The following is a 27,938-nucleotide window of genomic DNA, read 5'->3' as shown; positions in this document are numbered from 1 at the left end:
TCTGCCTTGGACTCTCATTCTGTCCAGCAACCCCCATGAATTATGTTAATGATAAGATTGATGTTTTTAAGTTTTGCAGAAAATTGAAATTGAAAAAATGGCACAAACTTAAACCTGCAAGAAATAGGGGTAGTACACAAGTAGGTAGATCAGTGTCAGATGAGGAGCTAACAATAGGTGATATTGACCTGTTAATGGCACTACATGAGTTACAAAATGACATTGTTAATCCAGATGCTAACATTGAGGCTCATCGCATCTTGGATGAAATGGAAATTAGGTGCGATGCATCTGCCGTCTCAGGTTTCAAACCCAAGTCAACCTTTTTACCAACTATGAGTCATGACAACATAGATACCTTTCTAGAACAGGTGGGACAGGATCTATTGAAGTTTAGACAACAAAATTGGGCAAAGAAAATGAGAAATTTCAAACACAACCTAACTCTCTCACAGAGAAAATCTGTACAAGAACTAGCTAATGACGAGAGTATTGTGATTCGACCCGCTGATAAAGGGGGAAATATCGTCATTTTATCTAGAGATATGTACATAACAGAAGCAACAAAACAATTAAGCGACACTAATACATACACTAAATCCAATAGGCTGGATTATAACAACAGCATATTGCAGATTTGGGAAAAATTGAGTGAGTGGAAGGACAAGGGTCTGATTGAATGGGAAGGCGCGCACTCAATAATAATAATACTTTATTGCGTGATTTGGAAAAAAACCATTGCAAGTACAAAATTAAAATGACAAGAAATTTTTCATTTAAAAGAGACTAAATTGGTCCTGTGAACTGAGGGATAAAATGTTATGCCTGCCAGGACGTTATGGCGACAAAGGATTGCTAACGGGGGATCACTCACAAAGTTTTTTTTCAGCGTAGGCCATGAACCTTACCAGGGCACAGTTTAGTTTGATGTTCTTGGGATCAAAGCAAGCCAACACTGCTTCTCTGCAAGTTCTGATCTTTCTTGTGTTCCAGTGATGTTTGAGAAGGGACCGTCTATTGGTCAGTAGTTTTGGGCATAGACATATGATGTGTATAATGTCTTCTTTTTCGTCCCCACAGAGTCGGCAGAGAACGCTTCCACGTTCTTTTTTCCACTTAGGCAAATGCACCAACAAGTTAATGACTCCCAGTCTCAATTTTAGGAAACTTAATTTTGTGCGTACAGAAAAGGGCACGGTTAGATACTGTTGTGAGGTCGACAAGGCGTATGATTGCAGTGTCAGCCACCCGTGACTTCTTTTGGCTAGACGAGCCTTGTCTTCAACTATTGAGAGATGTTTTGTGCTTTTTTTCGCTAGCCGTTTAAATTCCTTCTGGGTTATGTGCATATTCCAGAGATCATTTAGACCTAAGGTGATTAGGCCTTTTGCCAGGTAGTTGTATCCGGCTTGCCATTTACCTGTGTCAAGACTAGCCCACAGGTGGATGCCTAGACTTCCCTCCTTAGATGACCGTAGCTTGTGACAGCACACGATGAAACTCATAGCTCTTGCAAGTGTTTGCTGGCAGATTCCAAATTTAAGCCTGATTTGTGCCGGAGATGTTTGAGGAGGTAACGTGAACACTAATCTGTAGATCTTTGAGATTATTTTTTCCAGTTGGCAGCAGTCTAGTTCTTTGAGGACTTCGCTGCCATAGGTTAGGGTAGGAATGATTTTCGCCTGGGCGACCTGTAGTGTGGGTGCAAGAGTTGGACCTCGTAGTTTCTTTTGAATTGAGCCAATTGCAAAGGCGAGTGCAGCACCCTTCTTTTTCTGTTCTTCTAGTTGAGATTTGTATTTGTCATTGTTGTTGAATGTGACTCCAAGGTACTTGTGGCAGCTGGATTCGACTATGCTTTCCCTGTTCAGGGTCCAGGACTGGTTCTTGGCTTTCCCTGGACGAACCACCAGAATTTTGGTCTTTTTGTTGTTGATCACAAGATCGTTCTTTTTTGAATATTCGAGAGTGGCGTCCAGGAGCCTTTGCATTCCGATCTTTGTTTTGCTCAGCAGAACCACGTCGTCGGCATATAAAAGGTTTGACAACAGGAGGCCGGTTACTTTAGGGGCGTGGGAATTTACCTTATTTAAGACTTCTGGAAGATCGGATAAAAATAAATTGAAAAGTGTCGGGGCCAGGACACAGCCCTGTTTTAATCCTTTTCCCGTTGGAATTGGGCGGGATAGTTTAGAGCCGTCTCCGACCTTAATCCTGACCCATGTGTCCTGATGTAAAAGTTGTAGGGCTCTTAGGAGGTTGGCTGGAATGTTGAGACTGGACAACTTCTTCCAGAGCATTGATCTGTTCACGTTGTCAAAGGCCGCTTGAAAGTCAATGAAACCCATAAACAGTGAGCAGGAGCTGGACTTTGTTTGGTCAATCAGACAGGAGAGGGTCATAAGATTGACAGATGTGTACCTGTGTTTTTTGTAAACCCAGTCTGATTCGGTGGGATAACAAAATTGTCATCCGCCCAGTCCCTAAGTGAATTGAGCAAAACTCCCGCAAAGTACTTAGCTTCATTGTCGATGAGGGCGATGAGGCGATAGTTCCTTGGTGATTGTTTGTCCCCACCCTTAAAGATTGGTACAAGAATGGATCCCCGCCAGGAAGGCGGTATGATGTTATTCAGCCAAATTGCATTGAATAAAGTACTTAGCTTCCCAGCCCAGAAGGATACGTCGTCCTTGAACAGGGCTTGAGGGATGCCTCCTGGTCCTGGAGCCCCATCCTTCCGGCCCTTTTTTATCAGTTTTTCAATCACTGCCTTCTCGATTGTTGTAGTTTCTATGCCGCTTTGGGGCGGGCTGCTCTCTTTTGTTGTTTTCATTTTGGATTCGTCATTCCGGCATACTCTCATTTGCGTGTTGGTTGTGTTCGAAGCGTGTGCCCAATCGGCTTCTTCATTTGCCGCTTTGTGTTTGATTTGCGGCCTCTGATTTAGGATGATGGCATCCTGGTTGTTAAAATGGAGGTGGAGAAACGCTGCCCATTCGGATTCTAAGATGCCTGATGAAGCAACATTAGATGCAAGCCCGGAAGCGTTGTTAATTGTCCTCCAAAACCTTGCAGAATTGTTCGTTTTGATGTCATGCTGCAATTTCACCCAGAACGAGTTCCATTGGTTACTGCGTAGCTCTCTTTTAGCTTTCTTTAAGTGGCTGCGGGCCGCTCTCAGTTTTGTTAGTTTTGTTGGATCAGTTGGATCGCTTTTTAGCGCTCGCCAGATTTGGTTCATGGATCTTGTTGCGGCTTTTATTTCGCGATTCGAGTTGGGCGTCTGCTTCAGCCCATTCTGGGTCGCAGGTTTCACAGGTTGAGCATGATTTTTAGAAAGGTCAGTTGCAAATGTTGACCAGTTGGAGATTGTGTCATCCGGGCATCTATTATGGTGCTCGATAAGTCCTTTGGCGTCTGTTGCTACTTGTTGTAGGTTATTGAAGGAACATTTGATTCGTTTTAAGTTGATGGTAAAACTCTCAGATGACAGTGCTCTTCCTTCTTCAAGTTGCATGACCCTGGTCCTCATTGATATCACTTGGGGACAGTGGTCACTTTCGGTTCTGCTCCCTAGACTGAAGTCTGTTATTTGTTGGAAAAGAGAGAGAAGCGAATGTATAGTCTATTAGTGAGGTGCCTTTTCTCGATATATAGGAGAAGCGAGGAGGCTTGTCTGAGGGAAAGCGACCATTAAGTGTTCTGAGGCCCAAGTTTTCGAGATAGCCTTGGAGGGATCGTCCCTTTGGATCATTCTTATGCCTTCCTGGGTAGACCAACGATGGTATTTCCCAAATGCTATCGTGCGATTTGGTGACCTCGTTTTTCTCTAAATCTGACATTAGCCACATGTTAAAGTCACCTGTTAATAAGATTTCTGGGTCGGAGGGTCCTGTTTTCACTCTAACTATTTTCGCAGTCACTTCGTCAATGAAGGAGTGCCTTGATGCTGTTGTTGGACGGACGTAAGCGTTCATTAAGATCAAGATCTGGCGTTGTCCATTTCTAGGGCAATACGAAATTCCCACACATTGGAGACCATGTGATGAACCCAGAAGATCCCAAGAGTCAACTGTGTTTTTTATTGATATGTAAATTGCAAGGCCGCCGCTTCCTCTTCCCAGCCGGTTCAATTTTTGGGCTGAAATGTGGTGAGTTTTGAAACCTTCTATATGGTGCGGTTCGTAAAGCCATGTCTCTTGTAGTAGTAGTATGTCAAATTCCTGAAAGTAGGAAATTGTAGCGTTGTCATCAAGTTTGCTTGTTAGTCCATTGATGTTCCATGAACAAATTCTTAGAGGGGGCGAAACACGGCGGTGATCCGTGTTGGTCTGTCATCGTAGAAGACGAGTTGTGTTCAGTGTGCCAGCCAACCATGACCATGTTGAAACCTCTTCCAAATCCCTGGATGATGAGGAACCGTCCTCTCTTTGTTCCTGATCCCTAGAAGGTGAGGAGCCGTCATCTCTTTGTTCCCTCTGATTGTGAGCAAGGGTGGGAGTTTTGTTACGGGCACCCCTGAGGACCGAATATACTACGCCCCTCCCTGGGCGTGTGTGTTCCTCGCCGTGGCTTGCCAGCAGGATATGTGGATAACCCGTTACCCTGCCAGGCTTTATCTGTATGCCCCAGTGCTTGAAGGTATCCATTTGCCCTAAGATGTTATTCGTGACCTCTGCTGAGCTCCAGGTGACCTTTGTTGTTTCATTTGTTTGGCCCGGACTCGGTGCGATAAATTCTATTGATGTTATGTCGTGTGTGGTTATTTGGTTTGACAGACCTGATGCTTGGATCAGCTTCAAGATGTTGCCGCGATTTAGAACGTCATGGCTACCTTTTGACTGGTATTCAGGGTAGAAATAAGTAAAGCATGCATCCCCCCTCTCTGCTGTTGTTAGCGTCCTTGGGGTTGCCTCTATGCTTTGTGCACAAGACGTGTGATCTGTTTTTCGCGGGGGGCCCATAGCTTGGTCTCCGTATGGCGCTCCCACGACCTTAACTTTAGGCCGTTGACCGTTAAACCCTTTGCTGCTGGCTGGAAGTGCACCCTGTTGGTTGTTAGCTTGGCTGATTGTAAATACTTGGTTAGAGGAAATGAAGTAACCAGGAGATTTTGTCGTAGGGCAGGCTATTTTGCTTTGTGTCGTGGATTGCTGCTTTGTAGATGTGTTTGGGGGTGCCGGGTGGATGTTTGTTGGTTGCTCTTCCGTCCCACTGTGCGCCCTTTTTCCTGCGGATGTCTTAACAGGGTCCTCTTCCGTTGGTGGTGGACCGGTGCACCTCTTCCTTTTTATACTGTCTGGCGGAATTGGTTGTTCTTCCCTTATAGGTGATGGCGTGGCAGGGTGTTTTGGAGTGTCAGCCCCTGTGACAACCGGCCGTCTAGGAGATTTGAACATAGGGTAGAGGCTTAGATCTTGTTTCACCCTACTCATTTTATTTCGTCCTTTCCGCTTCCTTTGTTTTTTCCCCTTCCCCAATAGAGCTCCCTGCTCTTGTTCTGTTGAAGAGGGGCAGGAAGAATTTGCTTTGCTATCAACCGGGGATGATTGTTGGGCCCTCTCACGGCTCGCGAGCCCGGGGGAGACTAGTGGTTGGGGAAAGTTGGGCCGTTCAGCCCCACTAAGTCTTGAGTTGGGAGTTGCTGATGCTTTGGGGTCTTCGCATGGGTCTCCTAGGACGGCATCACTACCTTGTCCGGGTGTGGATTTGGCATTTGTGATTTCTTTAAGGTCTTCCACTAGCTTTTCCATTATCCCTGGGAGTGAGCTGAGTTTCTCTACTATTGGTATGCAGTCACAGCCTAATTGCGGACGGTCTGCCGCTTCTTGAGCACGTCTTATCAGGCTGTTTAGGTTTGAGATCCTGTCGTCAATTTTGACTATGTATACGGCTAGAGTGTTTAGGAGGCTGATTTGGATGTCCATTTTGTTCGCCTGGTAAGTCATGGCATCCGCTGACTTTTGAAGGATGTCAAGGGCGGTAGCCCATGCCTTTTCTTGTGAGGGGCCCGCGCAATTATCCTGCCTTGGTGATACTGGTGGCATCGGGTCTCCAAGGGTGGTGTTCCCGTATGAATGCAGCATATTTTCCCATTCTTTTGACTCGAAGTAAGAGAGTTCTTTGGTGCTGCCATCTACCTCGAATCCATCCTCTGTAATCCCGGTGGGATCCAATTTCCTCTCTCTATGTTGGTCCCGTTTGGCTAAGTCTGTTGCCCCGTCCCCGGGGGTGGTCAATACTCCCTCCGTCCTCAAGGCCGTGAGATTCGCCATTTTAAGGTGGATTGGAGATTCGCCATTTTTCTTACGCGAAATGGTGAGGTTAACTTTGTTTTGCGTATAGTTAGGTTCATTTGAGTCGTCCAAGTTGCTTTTTGTTTCAACCCTTTGTTCTACTTGTCGGTCCGGTGACTTGTATGTAACATTGAGCCTGGTAGCGTGAAAGGGTGATAGATTGTGTGGGGACACTTTCTTAAATGGAGAGGATTTGTTTTCTTCCTCTTCGTCTTCTCGTTCTTCGGTTAGTTCTATTTGTAGGTCCGATGACTTGTGTACAGCATTGAGTTTCGTGGCGTAAAGAGGTGTTAGGGTATGTTGATAGAGTTGCTCATTTGAAGAGGACTTAGGTGCTTCCTCTGGGTGATTAGTAGTGGCGCTGGGTGACGTATAACTGCTTCACAGTGTCCTAGACCCCACATTAGCCACTGAGCTTCCCTTGATGACTGTCACTAGGGGACTTAGGGGGGTAGGGAGGCCAGCGATGTTCATGTTACTTGAGAAGATCGCTGAACCAGCATCCTTTAAAAAAGTGAATTTAGACGTTATCTTGGGCTGTTTGCTTAAGGATTTACGAGCCATCCTGTCAGGGTCCTTACAGGTGGATTGGGGCATACTGTCAGTTGTACAGTCGGTTGTGGGTTCCAAATCACACAACAGTAGATTGGATACAGGCTCAAGGTCTGTGTTGACGGTGGTTTGTTTCCCTCTGCTTTTCTTTTTCTTTTGTAATACCAGAGCCCTCACTTTGCCAGATCTCATCTCGAATGGGCCGGGTGGGCAGGAGGGTGTAGCAGGAGGGTGGGTGGAACGTGGACCCCCCCTACCTGCAGGTCGGCTTCCACTTCAAGTTCCTTTTTACAGCCTTTCTGCTTGTAGCAGGTCACAGTCAAGGGTCGCAGGTGCTGCTGGGCCGGCAACACACAAGCTCTCTCAGCTCTCCCAGCTCCTCCAGCTGCAAGGTAGGAACTGGTCGCAGACGCGACTCCTGCCACAACGGGGTGGTCTAGCGCGGCCCAAACATCACTCGAGCTCCATTCCCACTGTTGTGGGGACTATTGTGGGGACCAGCTGCACACAGTGGCTCCCGCTCTCCCTAATGTAGGGAAGCTCTCGTACTTCTGTGGCTCTCGTGGCCCCTTGCCCCTGCCGCAGGAACACTCGCTCTGCCAAACACTCACGTGGGCCCAGGCGGGGTCCGGGCAGCTTTTCCACAGCAGCAGCCCTCGGGGGCTTTTCCACCGCTCTGCTCCGCCGCCGTCGCCGCTCCTCCGCTCACCTCGCGTCGCTCCTCTCGATTGCAGGGAGACCAGGATCTGATAGTGACGGCAACGGTGGTGGCAGGAAATCGCACCGCACAGGTACCGGCAGTCCGGCAGTCCCCTGACTCGTCGACTCCGCAACAACGTCATCTCCGATTGGTAGCACTGACCCGGAAAAAAAATGGGAGGAATACTGTTATCTTAAAAAAGACTTTCCTATCCTCCCAGTGATGTACTTACTTCCCAAAATACACAAAAATAGAGACAATCCCCCTGGGAGACCCATTATCTCTTCCAGGGGATGTGTGCTGGAGAACCTGTCCCGTTATGCTGATCACTTCATGAGGGAGTTTGTAGTTACCTTACCCTCATATGTCAAAGATACGAAAGACTTTTTGGCAAAAATGTATGATCTAGAATGGGAAGACACATAAGATACAGGGAACATACACAGACGATACTTGATATCATCAGACATTGTCTGGCGAACAACCTTTTTATGTTTGATGATGTGATTTTCAAACAATCCCTCAGTAATGCGATGGGAACCAGCTTTGCACCCAGTTTTGCCAATCTTTTTATGGGAGCATGGGAAGAGGACATCAGAAGGGAAGCAAGTTTACAGCATGACTTCTCTAGGGTCAAACTCTGGTTACGGTACATTGACAACCTGTTTATTGTCTGGAAAGGCAGGAAACAGGAGTACAAAACTTCATCACAAAACTAAACCAGAACACACTTAACTTAACATTACATGCACTGTCAGCAAACAGAAGGTAGAGTATCTTGACACCTGTGTGGAAATTGTAAATAATAAGGTGACAACAACTCTGTTTCGCAAAACAACGGCAGGCAATACTTTATTGCATGCCTTAAGTAGTCACCCAAACACACTCAAATGGAGTATCCCCTATGGGGAATTGCTCAGAGCAAAAAGAAACTGTAGTACCGAGGAAGGTTTTCTGAAGGAACAAACAATCATGGTACAGAGATTCAAGGATAGAGGATATCCTACTTGAGTACTCAAAAAAGCCATGGAGAGGGTGAAGATGGTTAATAGAGACACGATCTTAGAGATCTTCCCCGAGATCAACCTCACGAATGAAATTGACAATCCAGATACTCGTATGATATTTACTTTCAATGGACACTCAGATCAAGTTAAGAAAATAGTTTCCCGTAACTGGAACCTTCTCAGAGGGGATCCAATTATAGGAAACTCGCTACCAGTATACCCGAAAATAAGTTACAGGAGGGGACGTAACTTTAAGGATCTTTTGGTACACAGTGATTTACCAAATAGGAATATCAAAAGAAGCATAGATCTGCAAGGATTCTTTCCATGCGGCCATTGCAAGGCATGTGGAAATATTCGTATGCAGAAAGAATTTTGGAACAGCAGTACCAACAGTATGATGAGTATCAAACAATTTCTTACATGTAGCAGTACCAATGTGATCTATGTACTTGAATGTCCCTGCAAACTTAGATATGTAGGTAGTACAACACATATGGCAAAGAAAAGGGTGGAGAAGTGTGGCTCACTGGTTAGAGTTGCAGACCTGGAAGCAGAGATCAGCCCGGGACCAGGGTTCAATTCCCAGCTCGGCTGGGTCTTGAGTCCATAAATTGTCCATGGACTCGATAATTCTCGCTCCAGTGCATACTTGATTCATGGGTTCACACTCTGCGACTCTGGGCAATAGCTTGCTTAATCTCCACAATGGCCCCTCGCGGCGGGATGCCTGGCTTTCACCTTGTGGATGCCCTGCTGGGTTATCTCACAGGGGAATACCAGGACGGGTTCCCTAAGCAAGCGCTTAGAGACCGGTTGGTGATTTGCGCTATATAAATATCTGCACATTTACATTTACAGGGTCCTCGAACATATGAGGGCAATTACTAATAAGGACCAACAATATCCCATTGCTCGCCATTATGAGACTAAACATTTTTCAGATTACACCAAACTGTCTTACTATGTCTTACTATGTCATCGAGCAAGTAGTATACTACAAAAGAGGGGGTAACAGTACATTAAGATTAAGACAACCTGAGTCAAGATACATTATCGGGATGGGGACACAATATCCGAATGGTCATAATATGGATGAGGAGATGGCCACACATTTACATTTACATAATGATTAATCCAGTATCTGTTTATCTCCCGCGGTTCAGACTCTTTTGACCACGTATTCAGTAGGGGTATAGGTCCTAGAAGTGAATATCTGAAAATGTAAAAATGAAAAAATGTGAAAATAATCTTAGATGTAATTTGTATATATATTCTTTCTTGTGTCCCGTAGATACAAATGCAGGAAGATGCCTACTATCCCCTTTCTTGGGTACACAATGAGTATTCGAAACTATGGTGTTTTCTTGCAAAATAAACAAAACTGATGCGCTGTGCTTTACTTTTACAGGAGGAAAGGAAGGGACCATGTCTCAGGCTCGTGACACAGGATCCCTACCCTTTTCTTCAAGCTGCTCTCCAGTGAACAGATAATATCTTTTTCAATTTTAAAACAAGTTATTATATTATTTAAGCACATGTTTGGATTTTGTTTAAAAGGGTGTACCACCAGATCAGACTTGTACCATCATAAGTCATGGCGAGCGAGTTCAATGAGCACACAAGCACGATAAAAATAGTAGATGGGACTTTGTTTTTCCACTAATTGGATGTAACAGAAGGACACAATGCGTAATTCGAGGATGGGTGAGAACGTGCCAGTATAGGCTTATGGTAATATTTTGATGACATAGACTTAATTAACTATGTGCCCCAATGTTGACTAATAGAAATCACGACCCTTGAAATAAGTTTCTGAATTAATGACAGAGATTATACCCACTATGTGAGTAATATCAAATGGGCCAGGCTTCGAAATACGGTCACGCACAAGGTCTAAAATGTCGACTTAAAATGGTGTCAAATGTCAAAAAACAAGCCCAATATATCTCGGTACTGTCATACATTGGGAGAGGTATCGATGACTTTGTCTAAATACGAGACAATCTTTAACATCAAAAATATTGTGTTAGGAAAGCAATACGTACAATGACCATACTGTTACATCCTGTGGATTGAACATAGTTGTAATCGAGTTATGAAATTTTAACACAGGGAATGTTGTTTGCCAACAATTGCATACAAATGTACCATTCCAATATGGCGCTCACAGGTGAACTCGCAAGTCCTCTTTTGATGTCTATGTTTAAACCGGAAATGTATGTAAGTGTTGATCGATAGACATAACGGTGTGTGAGCAAGACCCCAGAGGGTGAAAAGCGTCACGTTGGGTTTATGATGTCAATAAACCCCCTTTGAAGAATCCTTGGTTCTTGGTGGAGTTCTTTCTGAGATCTGAGTGCACGAGTGGAACTCCGTTTGCTGCAAATATTGAATACTGGCATACTCCACAGGCATCGTGCCACCCCTCAACGGGCTACGATCTCCGTCAGGAGTACGTCTTTATTTGGATATATATATATATACTTACCTGTGAAAAGTTTACACCGCATTTCCCTTTACCATGCATGCTTTTCTAACGAAAATGTAAGTATTTTATAGGTATGCATAAACTCTTTATATATATATATACATATAAACGGTTTATACTTACCTGTAAAATACTTATATTTACGTGGTAAAGGCATATGCGGAGTAAACATTTTCGTGGTGAAGGCTTGCGTGGTAAAGACGCATGCGTTGTAATGATGGGGTTGTAAAGGCATGCATGGTAATAGCATGAGTGGTTCCGTCATACATCTCCTATTTATGGGTAACGGGTAACTAGTTTTAGCCGATTACAACTGTTTAACTATGAGGATAACAGCTGCAGAAGCTGAATGAGTAATTGAATACAGATTACTTCTAAACGCAAATGTACACCAAAAAAACATCTGAGTGTTAAAAGTGTGGAAAAGAAAGAAAAAGTCCAGAAGAGAGAAAAAGTGACAATCAGTTACAACTAGCAGGAAACATTCATAATAACTTATGCATGAATCCCTTTAGACAAAAAGACAGGCTTCAACTTTCTTAGGAAAGATTCTATGGAATGAAGAACCACTGACTGACCCTAAAGGTGGAGCTTTCCTGTGCAACTCAACTAGATTGAAAGGCAACTATGAAGGTAGGGTCCATCTTACCACTGGATGAGGCTCTATTTTCGTTTCTGACGATGACGCAATCCAGGTTGAGCAAGATGGTTGAATGTGATGTGGAGTAAGGTGACACTCATTCATCTTGGACATCATTTAAATCAGTCCAGATGGGCTGGGACTGATACCATAGGGATCTCAGTGGAAGGTTCTTCCTCAATTGAAGTTTTTACAGCATTTGTTATTGATGGTCTCACGGGTCTGTGTCCCCTTACGTTCCCAATAGTCTCTTATGATACAGTAAACATTCTGGAGGGTGGTTTCAATTTTACGAAAGAAATATATGGGCGGCTGCGAGTGTCCTTACTATTTCTACCTGATATGCATTAATTATTTCGAATTTTAAAGATAGAAATCTAAAATGTGAAGATCATATGGTAACACAAGTGCTGGGCCGTTAAAAAGTGCATTTCACCAAACCTTAGAGAGTTATAACATGGAGATTGCTTAAAGGTGTATCATATGCAATGTTAGAATTTAGGTGCTATAGAAATATCAATAAAATCACTAAACATGCTATTTTCTTTAGCTATCAACCCTTCTCAAGTTGAAGAGGGTGCCAAGCTGTGTGACCAGGCAGAGTGGAAATAACCAGTATCACTGTTTTCTCTACTATTCCATTCCCATTTCCCTTGGTGTATCTCTCACTGACATGTCATTCAGGGATCACTAACGAAATATCGAGAAGGAGAATATCGACTTGCCAAAATATCGAGGAAAAAATAAAGAATGCCAAAATATCGAATCCCTATCTACAAACAGGTAAGTACAAAAATATAGAATCCAAAATATCGTTGTAAAAAATATAGTTGGTCAAAATATCGAATTTTTTAAATGTCTTAAAAGTAATGTAAAATTAATAGAATAATACATATAATTAACTAAAACATATTTAAAAATACTTAAATAACTTTAAAACTTTAAAAGTCATAAATAATTAATGTAAGTAAAAAAAACAAATAATACATATATATTAACGTAATATTAATAAAAAATATTCAATATTTTTTGCGTAGGATAGCGGGCGGGTAAAATTTACTATTACCACTCTAGTAAGTGCAATAGTAGGGAAAGTGTTGGATAGTGGGAGGGTATAAATTACTATTCCCACTCCAGAGAGTGCAACAGTAGGGAAAGCGTTGGATAGTGGGAGGATACAAATTACTATTCCCACTCCAGAGAGTGCAATAATAGGGAAAGCACTGGATAGCGTAGGGGTAAAAATTACTATTCCCACTCCAGAGAGTGCAACAGTAGGGAAAGCGTTGGATAGCGGGAGGGTAAAATTTACTATTCCCACTCCAGTGAGTGCAACAGTAGGGAAAGCGTTGGATAGCGTAGGGGTAAAAATTACTATTCCCACTCCAAAGAGTGCAACAGTAGGGAAAGCATTGGATAGAGTAGGGGTAAAAATTACTATTCCCACTCCAGAGAGTGCAATAGTAGGGAAAGCGTTGGATAGCGTAGGGGTAAAAATTACTATTCCCACTCCAGAGAGTGCAACAGTAGGGAAAGCGTTGGATAGCGTAGGGGTAAAAATTACTATTCCCACTCCAGAGAGTGCAACAGTAGGGAAAGCGTTGGATAGCGGGAGGGAAAAATTTACTATTCCCACTCCAGTGAGTGCAACAGTAGGGAAAACGTCAGACGGCGTAGGGGTACAAATTACTATTCCCACTCCAAAGAGTGCAACAGTAGGGAAAGCGTTAGATAGCGTAGGGGTAAAAATTACTATTCCCACTCCAGAGAGTGCAATAGTAGGGAAAGCGTTGGATAGCGGGAGGGTAAAATTTACTATTCCCACTCCAGTTAGTGCAACAGTAAGGAAAGTGTTGGATAGCGTAGGGGTAAAAATTACTATTCCCACTCCAAAGAGTGCAACAGTAGGGAAAGCGTTGGATAGCGTAGGGGTAAAAATTATTATTCCCACTCCAAAGAGTGCAACAGTAGGGAAAGCGTTGGATAGCGTACGGGTAAAAATTATTATTCCCACTCCAGTGAGAGCAATAGTAGGGAAAGCGTTGGATAGCGTAGGGGTAAAAATTACTATTCCCACTCCAGTGAGTGCAATAGTAGGGAAAATAATAATTTAATATTTTATTTAAACTAAATTAATTATTAATACCAAAAAAAGTAATAAAATTAATTACCAATCACACAATATTTAATAATTAATTAGTTATAAATACCAATATTTTTTTTAAATTAATTACCTATTAATAATTAACAACCAATTAAATTTCAATACCAACAATTAATAAATGCAAATAATACCTATTAATAATTAATTAATAATAAATGTAAAGCATTTATATAGCGCTCCGCACACCCCCGAAAGGGTCTCTGAAGCGCTGTGCACACCGCTGTGGAACCCTTCCTGGCCCTTCCCTGTGAAGTGCCCACTCCTGGGCATCCCCAAGGTGAAGCCAGGCATCCTAGCGCTTTTGGGGCCATTGTGGAGATTAAGCAAGCTATTGCCCAGAGTTGCAGAGTGGGACCCATGATTAGAATAGGCACCAAGGCGAGAATTATCGGGTCCGGGGAAATTGAGCCCAAGACCCGCCAAGGCGGGAATTGAACCCTGGTCCGGGTCAGATCTCTGCATCAGGGTCTGCCGCTCTAACCATTGAGCCACACTTCTCCACTTAAATTAATTATCAATATACAAAAATGATTTCAATAATTAATTATTTACAATTAAATTACTTCCCACCATATTCCCCTATAAACCCACAACCCGCTACAAATAATAAATGAATACAATTAACATAATTATCAATTGAACAATTAATACAAATTAATACAAATTATTTACCAATTAATAATTAATCAACAACCAATTAATTTTCAATACCAATCAATAATTACTTAATAACAATTAAATTACTTCCCACCCTATTCCCCTATAAACCCACAACCCGCTACAGAAGTAAAACGCAAAATTAAATTAAAAATAATTAATAATTCCTAAAAATTATTATTTAATGTACCATAATTAAATTTCTCCCCACCCTAATCCCCTATAAACCCACAACCCGCTACGGAATTAAATTACACAAAAATGTAATAACATAAAATTAATTACTTTAAAAATATTCAAAAATACATTCCAAAATTAATACATACTTTTAACACATATACTAACACTTAAAACACTATAAAAAAAATCGATATTTTTAACAACTATATTATGACTGTTGATATTACTTACTTCTATATTATGTAAATCGATATTTCTTACCTGATTTTCGATATTCTTCACCACTATATTTTGGCAATTCGATATTCTGTCCATTCTATATTTAAAACTCGATATTCTGTCCAGTCGATATTTTTTATTCGATAGTATGACTGTTTACCGTCATTCAGAATATGCTTGGCAGTGGAACTTGGAGAAGTGTGGAAGAATACATCACTGCAGTTAGATCTGAACTGCAAGCTTTGTGCTTTCTAACACGAGGCTGTGGGAACCTCCTTAGATGGTTGGTTATTGTTTCAAATCGGTAGCTTTTCCACTAAGCTGATTTTATGGGTGAATACAGGCGTGATTGAATAGGCTTCTTGCCTTTGTTGGAAGCCAATCTATAGAAATCAGGATTGGTGAGATGTGATTGGATCTTCTAGAGGTTGTGACTAGAGGCACTGCATCATGAATTATGGATTATAGAAATGCTGTAGTGACTTGCTATAGTCAAGCCCTGAGTGGGCCGAGGATTGGACTGTAGTCTTCAAGTCATCATCTGGTTGGGGCGTGGCTTAGCCGGCTGCAAGATGGCCGCACTTTAAATGCGCTCTGCTGGCCAAGCCAAACATCCGCAAGAATCATGCAGACAACTGCCCCAAACCTGCCTGATATCCTGCAATCCTGTCGCACCTCATCCTGGGGCGTTATCCAGTGCAACTTCTGGCTCCCGGCAGCGCGTAGGAGCTGGGATCTGCTGCTCGATCAACAAGCCGAGCCTGAGCCCTGCGGACGGCGAGGCCCGGCCCTCCCTACTTCGTTTGCTGCTGCGGCCTCCTGTGCCTGTGGGTTGACCGGCGGACTGCTGGAGGCCCCGGACTGCTGGACTCGGTAAGTGCCGCTGCCTCTGGGGTTCTGTGTGGCGGGATTGGGGGCGCGTGTGCTGCCCTGCCCGGCCCGGGCCTTCCCGCGGTGCGGGCGCCATTTCCATCAGCCTCTGGCGCCCGCTGCGGCAGCTCTTTGTGCCCGGGTCGGGCGACGGGGGCAGCATGCTCCCCGCAACTTCCCGCCGCACTTGCCCCTGGTTGGCGCGTCCTCCCGACTCCCCTCGCAGGGCTTTTCGTATTGCCTGGTGCCCTCCTCCTGCCTGATTTCTGCCTGATTCCGCCACATTGCCCTGGCCCCCACGCGGCCACATCGCCTCCTGCTCCACTGGGTTATTTGGCTCTGGGCCCAACTCGCCACAATCACCGGCCCGACGATCCTTGCCCTGCGGTTGCTCTGACCCCACAGCTTACCCTGCATCGGCTGGCACATCCTCCTGCACGGGACCCTCCGGCCAAAACTGCTCCTGGTGCCCTCCGGACATCTGACCCTGTTCCCCCGCGGCACTTGCTGTCTCTGCGGCGGAGCCGGGGGTGCACTTGCCGCACAGTGGGGCCTCTCTGCTTATCGCCTCTGCTGGGGTATTCCCAGCCACTTCTGGGCCGGTTGGCCTGCATTGTCGGCCCTTCGCTGGGGACTGCCTGCCCCTCTTGGCCCCCCGTGACATTGGCCCCGCAATTGTGCCATCCGATCATGCTGGCCACTCCCTGAGGTGGCCCTGCTGCTTTTGCTGCCGACTGGCTCTTGTGCCCCTGGCGCACCTCCGCGGGCCTCGTGGTGGCATCACGCCGCCTCTCCTGCTGCCTTCAACGTGGCTCCGTGGACTTCCTGGACATTTGCTGTATTTCTAAATTGGAGTGGCGTGGCCTCCTTGGGACTCCGCCAATGCTACAGTGACTGCCTTTCGCCATTCTGCCAGTCCAGTGTGCACACCCTGCGTCAAGTCTCACCACTTCTCCGCTGCCCCTGCGGTCCTCAGTGACCACCCGCCCCTGTCCGCCTGAATCGGGGGTGCCTCTTGTGACCCCGTCATCACCCTCACAGTGGGCCTTGCTGCTGTTTGTCTGTGGCTCGCCTGTGGTAGCGACTGTCGCCTGCTTCTTTGGCTGTTGCCTCCCCCCTGTTCTCTGGCCGTGTCTCCTACCTGCTTCTGCCGGCCATGGGGAGAACTGATCCTAAGCAGCCCAAGATCGCCTTCGACCAGCGTCGCCCGATGCACCAGGATGGCGCAAGCTGTGATGGTGGTGACCCTGCTACCATCATGGAGGCGGCCCCTGCACGTAAAGATGACCTGAAGGCAAATTATGCTCGACATCAAGTCCACGGTCACTGGTATTGCGTCCCAGCTTGTTCAGCTTTCTGCCCGCCTGGACTCAGTCGAGGGCTGAGTCGACTCTCATGATGCACGTCTTCTGCATGTCGAAACCAGGGTCTCTGATGCCGAAGATGCCGCCACACAAGATCGCCAAAAACTGTTACAGATGGGTAAAGTACTTGACCTCATTCGGAATAAAACTGAAGACTTGGAAGCGCGCTCCCGTAGGAGCAACCTTCGCATCACGGGAGTGCCCGAATCCACCAATATCTCCCGAATAGAGGACTTTGTGGAACAGCTCATCAGAGAACACTTTGGTGACATCCTCTCCTCCGTCTTCATTGTTGAGCGGGCGCATCGCTCCCTCGGCCCTCGTCCAGGCCCTGGTCTGCTGGCTCGCCCCATCATCACCAAAATCCTGAACTTTAGAGACCGCGATGCCATTCTGTGGGCGGCCAGAGAAAAAGGCGAAATCCGCCATCACGGCATCTCTCTCTCGTTTTATCCTGACTATACCATCGCGGTCCATGCATCTCACCGCGAATTCCTCCAGGCGAAACAAATCCTCCAAAAGCACGAAGTCTCCTATTCACTGGCGTATCCTGCGAAACTGCGAGTGCGGCAGGGTTCTAAAACGCTTGTCTTCCCGGATCCTAAAGAAGCCCTTGCCTTTGCAAAGAAACTTGACATGTCGCATCGCTCTCAACCTGCTGACTCTCAGGCCACCGCAGCTGACCACCTTAGTGACAATGATTGAATGGCTGTGCACTAATATTTGAGGCCTAATTGCACTTTCTGTGGTTTCGTCGCCTGCTCCACGCTGGCTCTCTCTGTTGCTATGGTCCCCCAGGACATGCCGTTTCAGCTCCAAGTATAGGGGCTATTGATTATATGCTATTTGATATTTCTTGATTGTTGTCTGACATGCTTAAAGGCTTGGCCACCCTGACTTCACGGCAGGGGTGTATGCTGAGCGACGCCATGCCTCCACGGGATAATTCCCTTGCTTGACATTGTCTCTCCCCTTCCCAGTTGTGGGCTCCTGGGGTGGGTGTGTGTGGTATCTCAGCCTGTTTGGGGGGTTGGAGTGGGTGTGGGGGTGGTGGTTCTTCTGAGGTTGCTTCTGGGGGTGGGAGGGATGGGAGTTTGGACTGGGGTTTTTTGGGGATTATTGCCTCCTATTGGGGCTTTGCTGTTTATTTTTGCACTATTTCATGTCTTTCGCTTCTTCATGACACTCCACTCTTACTTTGTATGTCTGTCTTATGCACCCAATGGTCTCATTGTTATGCTTTCTATTTGCACCTCAATTGATGCCTCTCAGCTGAGGGCGCCACAAAGATTGTATTGGCGCTCTCATGTGAGGCTCAGTTTGAATTTTGGATTATGTTACCACTTTGCGCCCCTACGCTTACTGCACCGACCTTATTCTTGCATCGACTTATGTTTCTCTGTCCTCCCCGACACGACACTATGACGGACACTGTCCTATGGACCTGGAACGTCCGGGGGCTTAACGACCACCTAAGGCGCGACTGGTCCACGCCCACCTTATTCGACATAGGGTGGACATATGTTTTCTGCAGGAAACCCATTTCATGCCCGCCACGTCCTCTAGGCTTCTCTCTCGCCACTGGGGTGAAATTCACTCCTCTTACTACTCTAGCTACTCTCGGGGGGTGTCCCTCCTGTTACGTAAGGGGCTCCCTTGGCAAACTTCACAGGTGGTTGTCGACCCTGGGGGACGCTTTGTGATTCTTCACGGTACTCTTCACGCACAGCCCCTGATACTTGCTGCTCTGTACGGGCCCAATTGTGATGACCCTGATTTCTTCGCACAAGTTTGGCACCACATTTCAGCTCTCGGGCCCGCTGCGCTTCTCTGGGGGGGACTTTAATATAACAATGTCTGCTTACTTTGATCGGTCCGGTCCCCCAACCCTTCACCCGTGCGCCACTGCTCTCCTTCGCTCCATAATCACTGATAACTCCTTTTATGACGCATGGCGTCACACTCGCTCCGACACGTGTGAGGGTAACTGTGTCGCTGGTTCTCTTGGCTGCTGGTCCCACTTGGACCTCTGGATTACTTCCCCAGATGCTCTAGCCTGGCTCACCTCCGTTGACCACATGGCGCGCACCCTTTCCGACCATGCTCCTGTTCGCTTATGCTTGCGCCTTCCACACTCCCCCTGCCGTGCTTTCTCTTGGCGGCTCCCCTCTAATGCTCTTCGGGACTCAGTATTCTGCGATGGAATACAGACTGCAATCACTAATTACTTCGACCTTAACGAGGGCTCTGTAGATTCCCCGTCCCTGCTTTGGGAGAGCTTTAAAGTTGATATTCGTGTATTTCTAAACAGTCCGCCGTCCCTCGATGAATCCGCGGCACTCTTGACAAATTGGAAAGGGAGATCAAGGATCTCGATTCTTGACACGCCCGGGACCCCAACCCTGATAAGCTTGCTCAGATCCGGGGGAAACTGACTGATTTTGCCGACAAGGCCAATAGAGAACTTGCTTTTCTCGGCAGAGAGGCTCGGGCGCGATGTTTCAGCGAGGGTGATCGCCCTGGGAAAACCCTGGCTAACCTTCTTCGCCGGCCTCGGGCTGCATCCTATATTAGTGCCCTCCGTGATGGCGGTCCTAATCGAACAACCTCACCCGAAGAAATCAAAGTGCGCTTCATTTCGGATGTATGATGTAACAACGCGTACCATTACAACGCGGTATGTTACATCGCGGTTTTAACAACGCAAGTCGTTACATCGACTTGCGTTGGAGGGCGCTGGACATAGGAATAGTGTGAATTACTATTCCAACTCCAGTCTACGTACAGTAGGGAAGGTGTTGGAAAGTAATTCACACTATTCCTTATCCTACAGCGCCCTCCAGTGCAAGTCGGTGTAACGACTTGCGTTGTTAAAACCACGATGTAACCATACCACGTTGTAATGGTTGCGTGGTAAAGGATGTTTCCCTTCATTTCTTTTTATACACAACTTTACACGGCCGGCTCAGTGCCTTCGTCAGAGATCCTTGATCAATACTTTGACACCCTCCAACTGTTATGGCTCGGCAATCCCCACCGGGAGTTCCTTGACGAGCCTTTCTCCAAAGAAGAGATACTGGCTGTGATTAATGGTATGCCCAGTGACAATGCTCCTGGCCTGGACGGCCTCCTTTTACAAGGCCTGTGCCCCCATTCTGGTTCCTCACCTAACCGCCATGTATAATGAGTCCTTTAAGACAGGACAGCTCCCCCCATTGCTTCGTGAGGCCTTACTTACTTTGCTCTTAAAGCCGGACAAGTCACCTGAATTGCAGGACTCTTATCGCCCCCTGTCACTTATAAACACGGACAATAACATTTTTGATAAACTGCTCGCTTCGCGCCTTCTTCCCCTAATGCCGCTCATTGCCCGCCCGGATCAGTCCGGTTTTATCCCCGGCCGTGCTACCACCCATAATCTTCGGACCATCTTCTCCGTTCTCCATCAAATAACCCCAGCGCTCCCGGCAGTGGCGACCTGACTAGACGCCACTAAAGCCTTCGACACCTTAGAGCGGCCCTTCCTGTTTTATCTTCTCCCCCGCTTGGGCTTCAGTCCGACCTTTATACGTAAAGTGTTGCTCCTTTATACACTTCCCACCGCCCGTCTTCGGCTAAACGGTCAAATCTCCGACCCTATCTCCATCGAGCGCAGTACACTGCAAGGGTGTCCATTGTCACCAATGCTGTTCGCCATTGCAATGGAGCCTCTTGCGGCCCGACTGCGCCAGCATCACACCCAGAGGGGCATCGGTTTTGCGGCTCGTGCTCTACTTGTTTCTATGTACGCGGACGATGTCACCCTCTACATCCGCCACCCTCAGGAGAGCCTCAGCCCTCTGGTTCGTGAGGTGATACGCTTTGGCGGCAACTCCGGCATCCAGGTGAACAAGTCTGTGCTGTTCCCTCTCACTGACGCGACAATGCCCTTCGATCCAGATTATCCCTTTGTGTGGGCGACTGAGCCCACTAGGTATCTTGGGATCTGGCTGAGTAGGGACGTCGATGAACTCTGGAGAGCCAACTTTGGCCACGCGGTGGACTGGTTGGAGTCCAAGATTCCCCGCTGGAACTGATTGCTACTCTCTCTCGCCAGTCGCATAGTCATTGCCAAGATGGTGGAGCTTCAAAAGTTTTTATATTTATTCATCAATGTCCAGAGCCCTTTCACCGCTCATTTTTTCCATAAACTCCGTTCTTTGGTGATCACTCTGATCTGGGCCGGCCGGCAACCCAGGATTGCTTATAATATTTTGACCCTTCCTATGACATGCGGAGGTCTTGGTGCCCCCGACCTTAAACTCTATGCCCTCAGTGCCCAGGCCAGTTTTCTTCACTTCTGGCTTCACCCCACTCTGTTTCAGCCCCATGTTGCGGTTGAGGCTTACCTGGCCGCTCTATGGCCGCTCACTACAGCTTTATTTGTCCCGGCGAGGCCTCCGCATGCTGAGATCGATACGGTTGAGACCCTGCGCTGGGCCTGGGAGGGGATCCGGAAAATCTTAGGTTCAGACATGCTTTCTGCGGCTGCGATGCCCAGCGCTCACCACCCTGCTTTTGTTCCTCTTCAATCTTCAGGGATGGTAAAACACGCCACTCTTCTTGGACTCTCCACTGTGTCCGATCTCTACCCTGGAAACGCATTTTATACACTTGCTGTTGACTCTGGCCCCATGGACACTTTGCTTTATTATCAACTCCGGGCGGTCTGTAAGAAGCTTCACCCCTCATTCCCCCAACCTCCCTCCTCGATGGCCACTATCAATCTCCTCTACACGTCCCCCTCCCCAAAGAAATTGGTCACAAAAATCTATGCTCACACAGCGGTGGCTTCTTCCATATCCACTGATAGGGCACGCGTGGCGTGGGAGGAAGACCTAGGTACCGGGATCTCCCAGGCCGTTTGGCTGAATTGCTGCACTCAGATTAAACGCCTCTCCCCTAACTACCGTTTGCGATTTATCCACTTTAAGTACCTACACAGGCTCTATCGGACCCCTGCGCAGCTGCACAAGATGGGACTCATTGCCAGTGACAGATGCCTGCGCTGCTCTGCGCCTGCGGCTGACTTCTTCCATCTCGCCTGGCTGTGCCCCAAGGTCTCCGCTTACTGGTGTGACGTCTGCGCTGTAATATCTGAGATCACTTCCTCTCTGGTTCAACCCGATCCTCTGCTTTGCCTTCTAGGCTTCATCAAATTCTGTGCAGATGCCTCCCGTAGACTGATTGCTATGTTACTCGTCCTCGTGCGGCGCATGGTCTCCATGTGTTGGGGTCATAGGCCTGCACCAAAGGCAGCCCTTTGGCTGGAGGATGCTTCCTGCTGCCAGACTCTCCTGTCCGAATTCTGGGACTTAATGCCTGCCAGATCCCGCCCACCTGACATTTGGGGACCGCTTATCTCCTACCTCCAGAGTCACAATTTCCAGCTCCCGGCGACCTCTCCCACACTCCCCGCCGGCGCTCTACCCGCGGCAGCCGCCGGTGGAGGTCAATGAGTCTCCTCCTCACTGCTCCCCCTTTTCCCCGACTCTCAGTGTCTCCCCCTTTTTTCTCCCATGGTGCCTCTTACCGTGATTCCTAATTATTGTTCTGGTGTTTCCCGATTCATTTAATTTATATTGTCTTTTGTTGTAAATGTATGTCGTACTCTTCGCTATTTTATGTCATGTTGCAGTGCATATTATTTTGTCATGGTGCAATTTTGTAACTTTGCTGTACTTAATCCTTAATAAAGTTCATCATCTGGTTTATTTGGTCAATTTGTACGTGAAGATTCAGGTTCTTGCCTGAAATGACATCTATTACTGAATATCCCATAGGATTTTTGCCACTTCAGGTGCGGGACCTATTTAAAAAGGTAAATTTACATGTAAGTAAATCTACACATGTACATTTACTTTTACATTTTGGAGTAAATTTACTACTTTTGGTTAGTCACCATTTCAGAGTGTAAATTAACCGAAAAGTATGAACTTATGTCTTCACCCCGTGAAGCCAGTGCAATAGAGCCAAATTTACAAATGTAAAGTTCCTTCTTGTAACAGATTTTCCCAATTTTTCCAACGTTCCCCTATTTCCCCCAAATAGTGCAGTTGCAGACATCTCTGCTCAGAAAATATCGGAAAGGTGGAGATAGAGATTTACACCTGTAGGTTTGTAAATTGCATTTTGCATTAAGTATTACTATTGCAGTAATACAAAATACCATAGTACTGATGGAGCAGGTAGAACAACATTTTGTATACCTCCTCTATTTGCATGATAAAGATTAACCATATAATCTACTAATTATAATTTCGCTAATGGTATGCTGTGTGGAACTAAACCAACCTTTACATACACCAATTACACGTGGGAAACCGCTATTTGCATGGCAAAATAACTCTGATAACTAAAATCTGTACGCATATTAATTATAGTACATGTGGCAATAAGCAAATGCATGTCATATGTTGCTTTTGTGACGTTTGTGTCATCGTGGAGGAACATAAGTTAAATATAATTGCTTTAAATGTTGCTATATGCTAGGAAAATACTAATATATTATGGGATTAGTGAGGGTATAACATTAGAATCTTAATTTCTTTGTATTAATTATTCTTTTGTGTTTGTTTTGCTTAAGTTGACATTCGGGCCTACCTAAAGATGGCACCCAACAAGGAGTTCAGAAGTGGCCACCGTCTCGTGAGCGCGAACTCTACTGCGCAGACTCGGATGGCTCCGTGAATCTCCACGTAACCTCTATCATACTGTCCCCGGTCAAGGATAGGATCTTGGTGGACTGCCAAAAGCACGAACTGTTAAAAAATTGGTTTAAGTGAACAATTGGATCATACAAATAAAAACCAAAAAGTTTGAAACATTAAAGATTAGGTCATCTCCGGAGACTACTCAGCGAAATCCATGTGAAACCTGACTGACAAAAATCGAACGTTTTCAATTAGCCAATCACAAGACAATCTCCGCCCAAAAATGTTTCATGTTATCCCTAAATTTATTATAAAACAGTAGTAGAATAGGGAGGGGCGTCCTCTGCTGGTTCGTTCGGTTCGTTCGGGTTTTCGGAGGCAGTAGATGACATTCGGCGATTGCATACTCTCTTTGACCCCACAGGCGATGACTGATGCTTGCACGACTTATGGTCCTTTGACGATCTTTGGGACTGTGACGTGCTGAGCAAAGAACTCTTGGACCTTAAGCTTTGGCCTGCTTATTTGGACAATTAACGGCTAAATTCGGTTATGCAGAGCCAATGAATTAGAGAAACCTCAGATAGCCAGAATAGGTAAATATAATGTTCTGTGATTTAAATAAATTGTCTAGAAAATTCTAAACTTTTGGTGAAACAAACGCTAATATTTTTCAATGAAATTCTAGATAAACAAGTATTGATTAATAGAAATTATGAGTTTGTGGTTATTAACTAAAGAGAATAAAGGATTCTGAGTCTTAAATGTGTTTTAGCTGGTTCTAAATCACCATCAACCAATCCAACTATTTGGTCCGTCGACCAAGTGGGTGGAGTGCCTTGATGTTTGGGATTAGGAATCTATAGGTGACGAATGTCAATGTATATTCTGTAAAATAACTTTTCTTCCCTATAGGTTATAAGGTACCCCCCCACATGTCCAGCGTGAGACCATCATCCCTCCTGTGTGCAGATTCGTGAGTGGTAAAGTGTGAGTGCTGGTGTTATGGGCCTTACCAATGACTCCTTGTGTGGATGAGCTAGCTTGACGTTGGCTCTGCGACGCAGGGAGGATAGTTGTGTAAATATAGTTTTTCCCCCGCTTTTTCTCTCCCTCTGGTCTCGACGCTGCAGCAGTTTTTCTGGTAGCAGAATGATGGTTATATTGTTTTGGTTTGGTGATTATTGCTTATAGACTGATTATTGCTTATTGATTTTCCTATTGATTATTGATTATAGATGTTGGATAAGTATTGTTCTATGTATTAGCACTTCATGTTGAGTCGTGTTCCATGTTGTTTTGACGACTTCTGGGATGTAGGAAGTCGGAAGTTTGTAATGATTCCGTAGTAGGGCAGAGGTAAGCGCTGCTCTCGGGAAAGACGGAATTATTGTGCCCTGTAAGTACACGGGGAAAACGTGTGACGATTGAAGTTGCACGACGCATTGTCTTGGTTCGATTTGGGAACATCGTCGTGTGTTACTGCTAGAGAATTTTTCTTCACGAAAGAAGTGTATGGTAGCGAAGGCCACCTGTGAAATTTTTGTCTTAAGTACCAGGAGTCCAGAAGGCACTCTGATTACGCTTATCACTGGAAAGGTAATAGGTGTTCGCTAAGCTGGCTAGAAGGGTAAAGTAGAGGGATGTGCTACTTTATTAACAAATGTAATTATTCTGTAGTAGGGCAGAGGTAAGCGCTGCTCTCGGGAAAGACAGGTTTCTGTGTGAATGAACTACATTTTCCGTATGAATGTGTGTAAATGAAATAGCATTCAGGCTAATTGCGAAACTCTGGTTTTAATTCTCAGGAGCATTGGGTCTCCAACAGGTGTTTTATTTCTAGAGAAACGGTTAGCTATTGCTTGTTAGAAGGGTAAGGTAGAGGGAAGTGCTACTTTATCAACAGAAGTAACAATTCCGTAGTAGGGCAGAGGAAAGCGCTGCTCTCGGGAAAGACGGAATTCTTGTGGGAAAGGTCAAGACTATCTCTTTGTTAGCGAAACAGATAATGGTGGTGTTTTTATGTTGTTACTAACAGAAATGTAGTAAAAAGTGAATGTAAAAGTTTACCAATAAGTTTTGTAAAGGAGGGATCAGCAGAAGCCGGAGTAGAGAGACAAGCTGATGTCAGAAACACCGCGCTGGGATTGGTTAGTCAGTAAGGGACAAAGACGATCCCGATTGGTGCGTTAGTGTGCGTCGTTCTGGGATTGGAGAATCGCAAAAGTGACATAGACGCCCGGATTGGTGCGTTAGTGTGAATCGCGCTATGATTGAATAAAACAAGCAAAATAGTCGTAGAAGAAATCTAGTGATACAGGAAAGAGAAAATTATGTATTACGATCCACCAGAAAAGGAGAAAAAGTCCTGGTTCGGTAAAATCAAGAACCTATTTAAAAAGGACAAATCGATTGTGACTAGAGAGGGAAAATTGCTTCCACCAGCGAAAATACCTGCATCTTTTATGGTTGCGAAATATGGCTATCATACATGTATTTGGTTAGACAATTGGGCAAAGTATACAAAAGATGATGGAGTTTTGGCATTTCCGGAACATGGTTCATTTAATTTAGCGGTTTTGAGAAATTTGAGAGAAAGAATGATGAAATTAGAACCGAGACCTAGACCTACACAGTTTAGAGCATTGACAGAATGGGAAGATGAGATGTATGACAGAGAACGACAACGAAGTGGCGGAAGGTATAGATATATGTTTGGTAGATCATATGGAGAGGAAAATCATGATGATAGAATGAAGAGATGGCGGAGTGCAAATATGACTGATGGGTTGTTTCCCATGAGAAATGTTGAAGAAACTACTAGTAGAAAATGTACAGAAAAAAGAAATAATACAGGATCAGAAAACTATAAGTATGGTGTACACGAGTCGGAGGATGATGTCCTCGAAGACATGTTTTATAAAAATCCACCCCTGTATCAATCAACTTCCACATTGACACCGAGTGCCCCAAAGAATCACCACAGAATATAAAATTTGAAACAGTACCGCATGAGGTAGTAAGAAATAATCCTTTCAGAGAAATAGAGAATACTCAAACTAGTAAAACAGCAAACGAAATTCAGCTGAATTGGCTAGAACTACTTTAGAATTCACCAAAAAGATTAGGGAATTGACTAAAAACATGGAAGCTGTAACTGTTCCAGTAACAATAGGACCTGTAATGCCAATTTTTGATAAACAAAAGGATAGTGAGCATTGTCTGATGATTCCTTATAACAATAGCAGAGAAAATGAAATGCAAAGAAGAGATACGACAGAGAATTCTTGGGGACAAGCGGTAGGAATTTCCTAACAAAGTACTCCTAAAAATTTGACAGTAAATCATAGCCTAGCAAATAGAGCAATAATGACAACAGAGTCAGTACCAGGATCACCAAAAAGTTTAGAACAGACACGAAATGAAATGATTTCTGTAGGTCCAACTTCTGATGAATTAAGCGAATGGCTAAGAAGTTTACAGCAAAAGGATGCTGAGCCTAAACCTTTAGATGTGTCCAAATTAAAAATAGTGTTAGAAGAATTAATAGTAGGGACTATTCCAAAGGAAAAATTAAAGAACTATCAGGATGAGGAATTAATGTTTCTATGCAAAAGTATAACATGGAGAGCCAGAAATTTACATGAAAGACTAGAAGAAGTAGCAAATGAAATGGGTATTGACTTCGAAAAGGTAAAGTCATTACAAAGACCATATAGAGTAGATTTTTCTGAAAAAGACATTGAGAATTTGAATACGACTGGACGAACAACTCAGATTAAAGATTTAATTATATTACTGAGGAAATGGGGCGATGTAGACAAATGGAAAAGTAGATAGTTTCGAAAACGAGATGATGCAACGGATAAAACATTTGCAGCTTACCCAGTAAGAGAAAAAGAAAAAGTAATAACTGAATGTCCCATGAGAGAGATTCCAGGTGGAGGCTATGTACATGTCCCTTGGACTAGACAAGATATTCTGTCGTTTACTAATGATTTTCCATGACTTCGCGAAAAGTCGGTCGAGTGGTATAGGAAGGTAGACAGGTTTGTAAAATTATCAAAAGTTCTATGGATTGATTTGAATAGTCTTTTTGACATAAT

The sequence above is a fragment of the Triturus cristatus genome, chromosome 7, assembly GCF_964204655.1.
Source record: "Triturus cristatus chromosome 7, aTriCri1.1, whole genome shotgun sequence".
Lineage (NCBI taxonomy): Eukaryota > Metazoa > Chordata > Amphibia > Caudata > Salamandridae > Triturus > Triturus cristatus.
Note: the sequence above shows the minus strand (reverse complement) of the source record.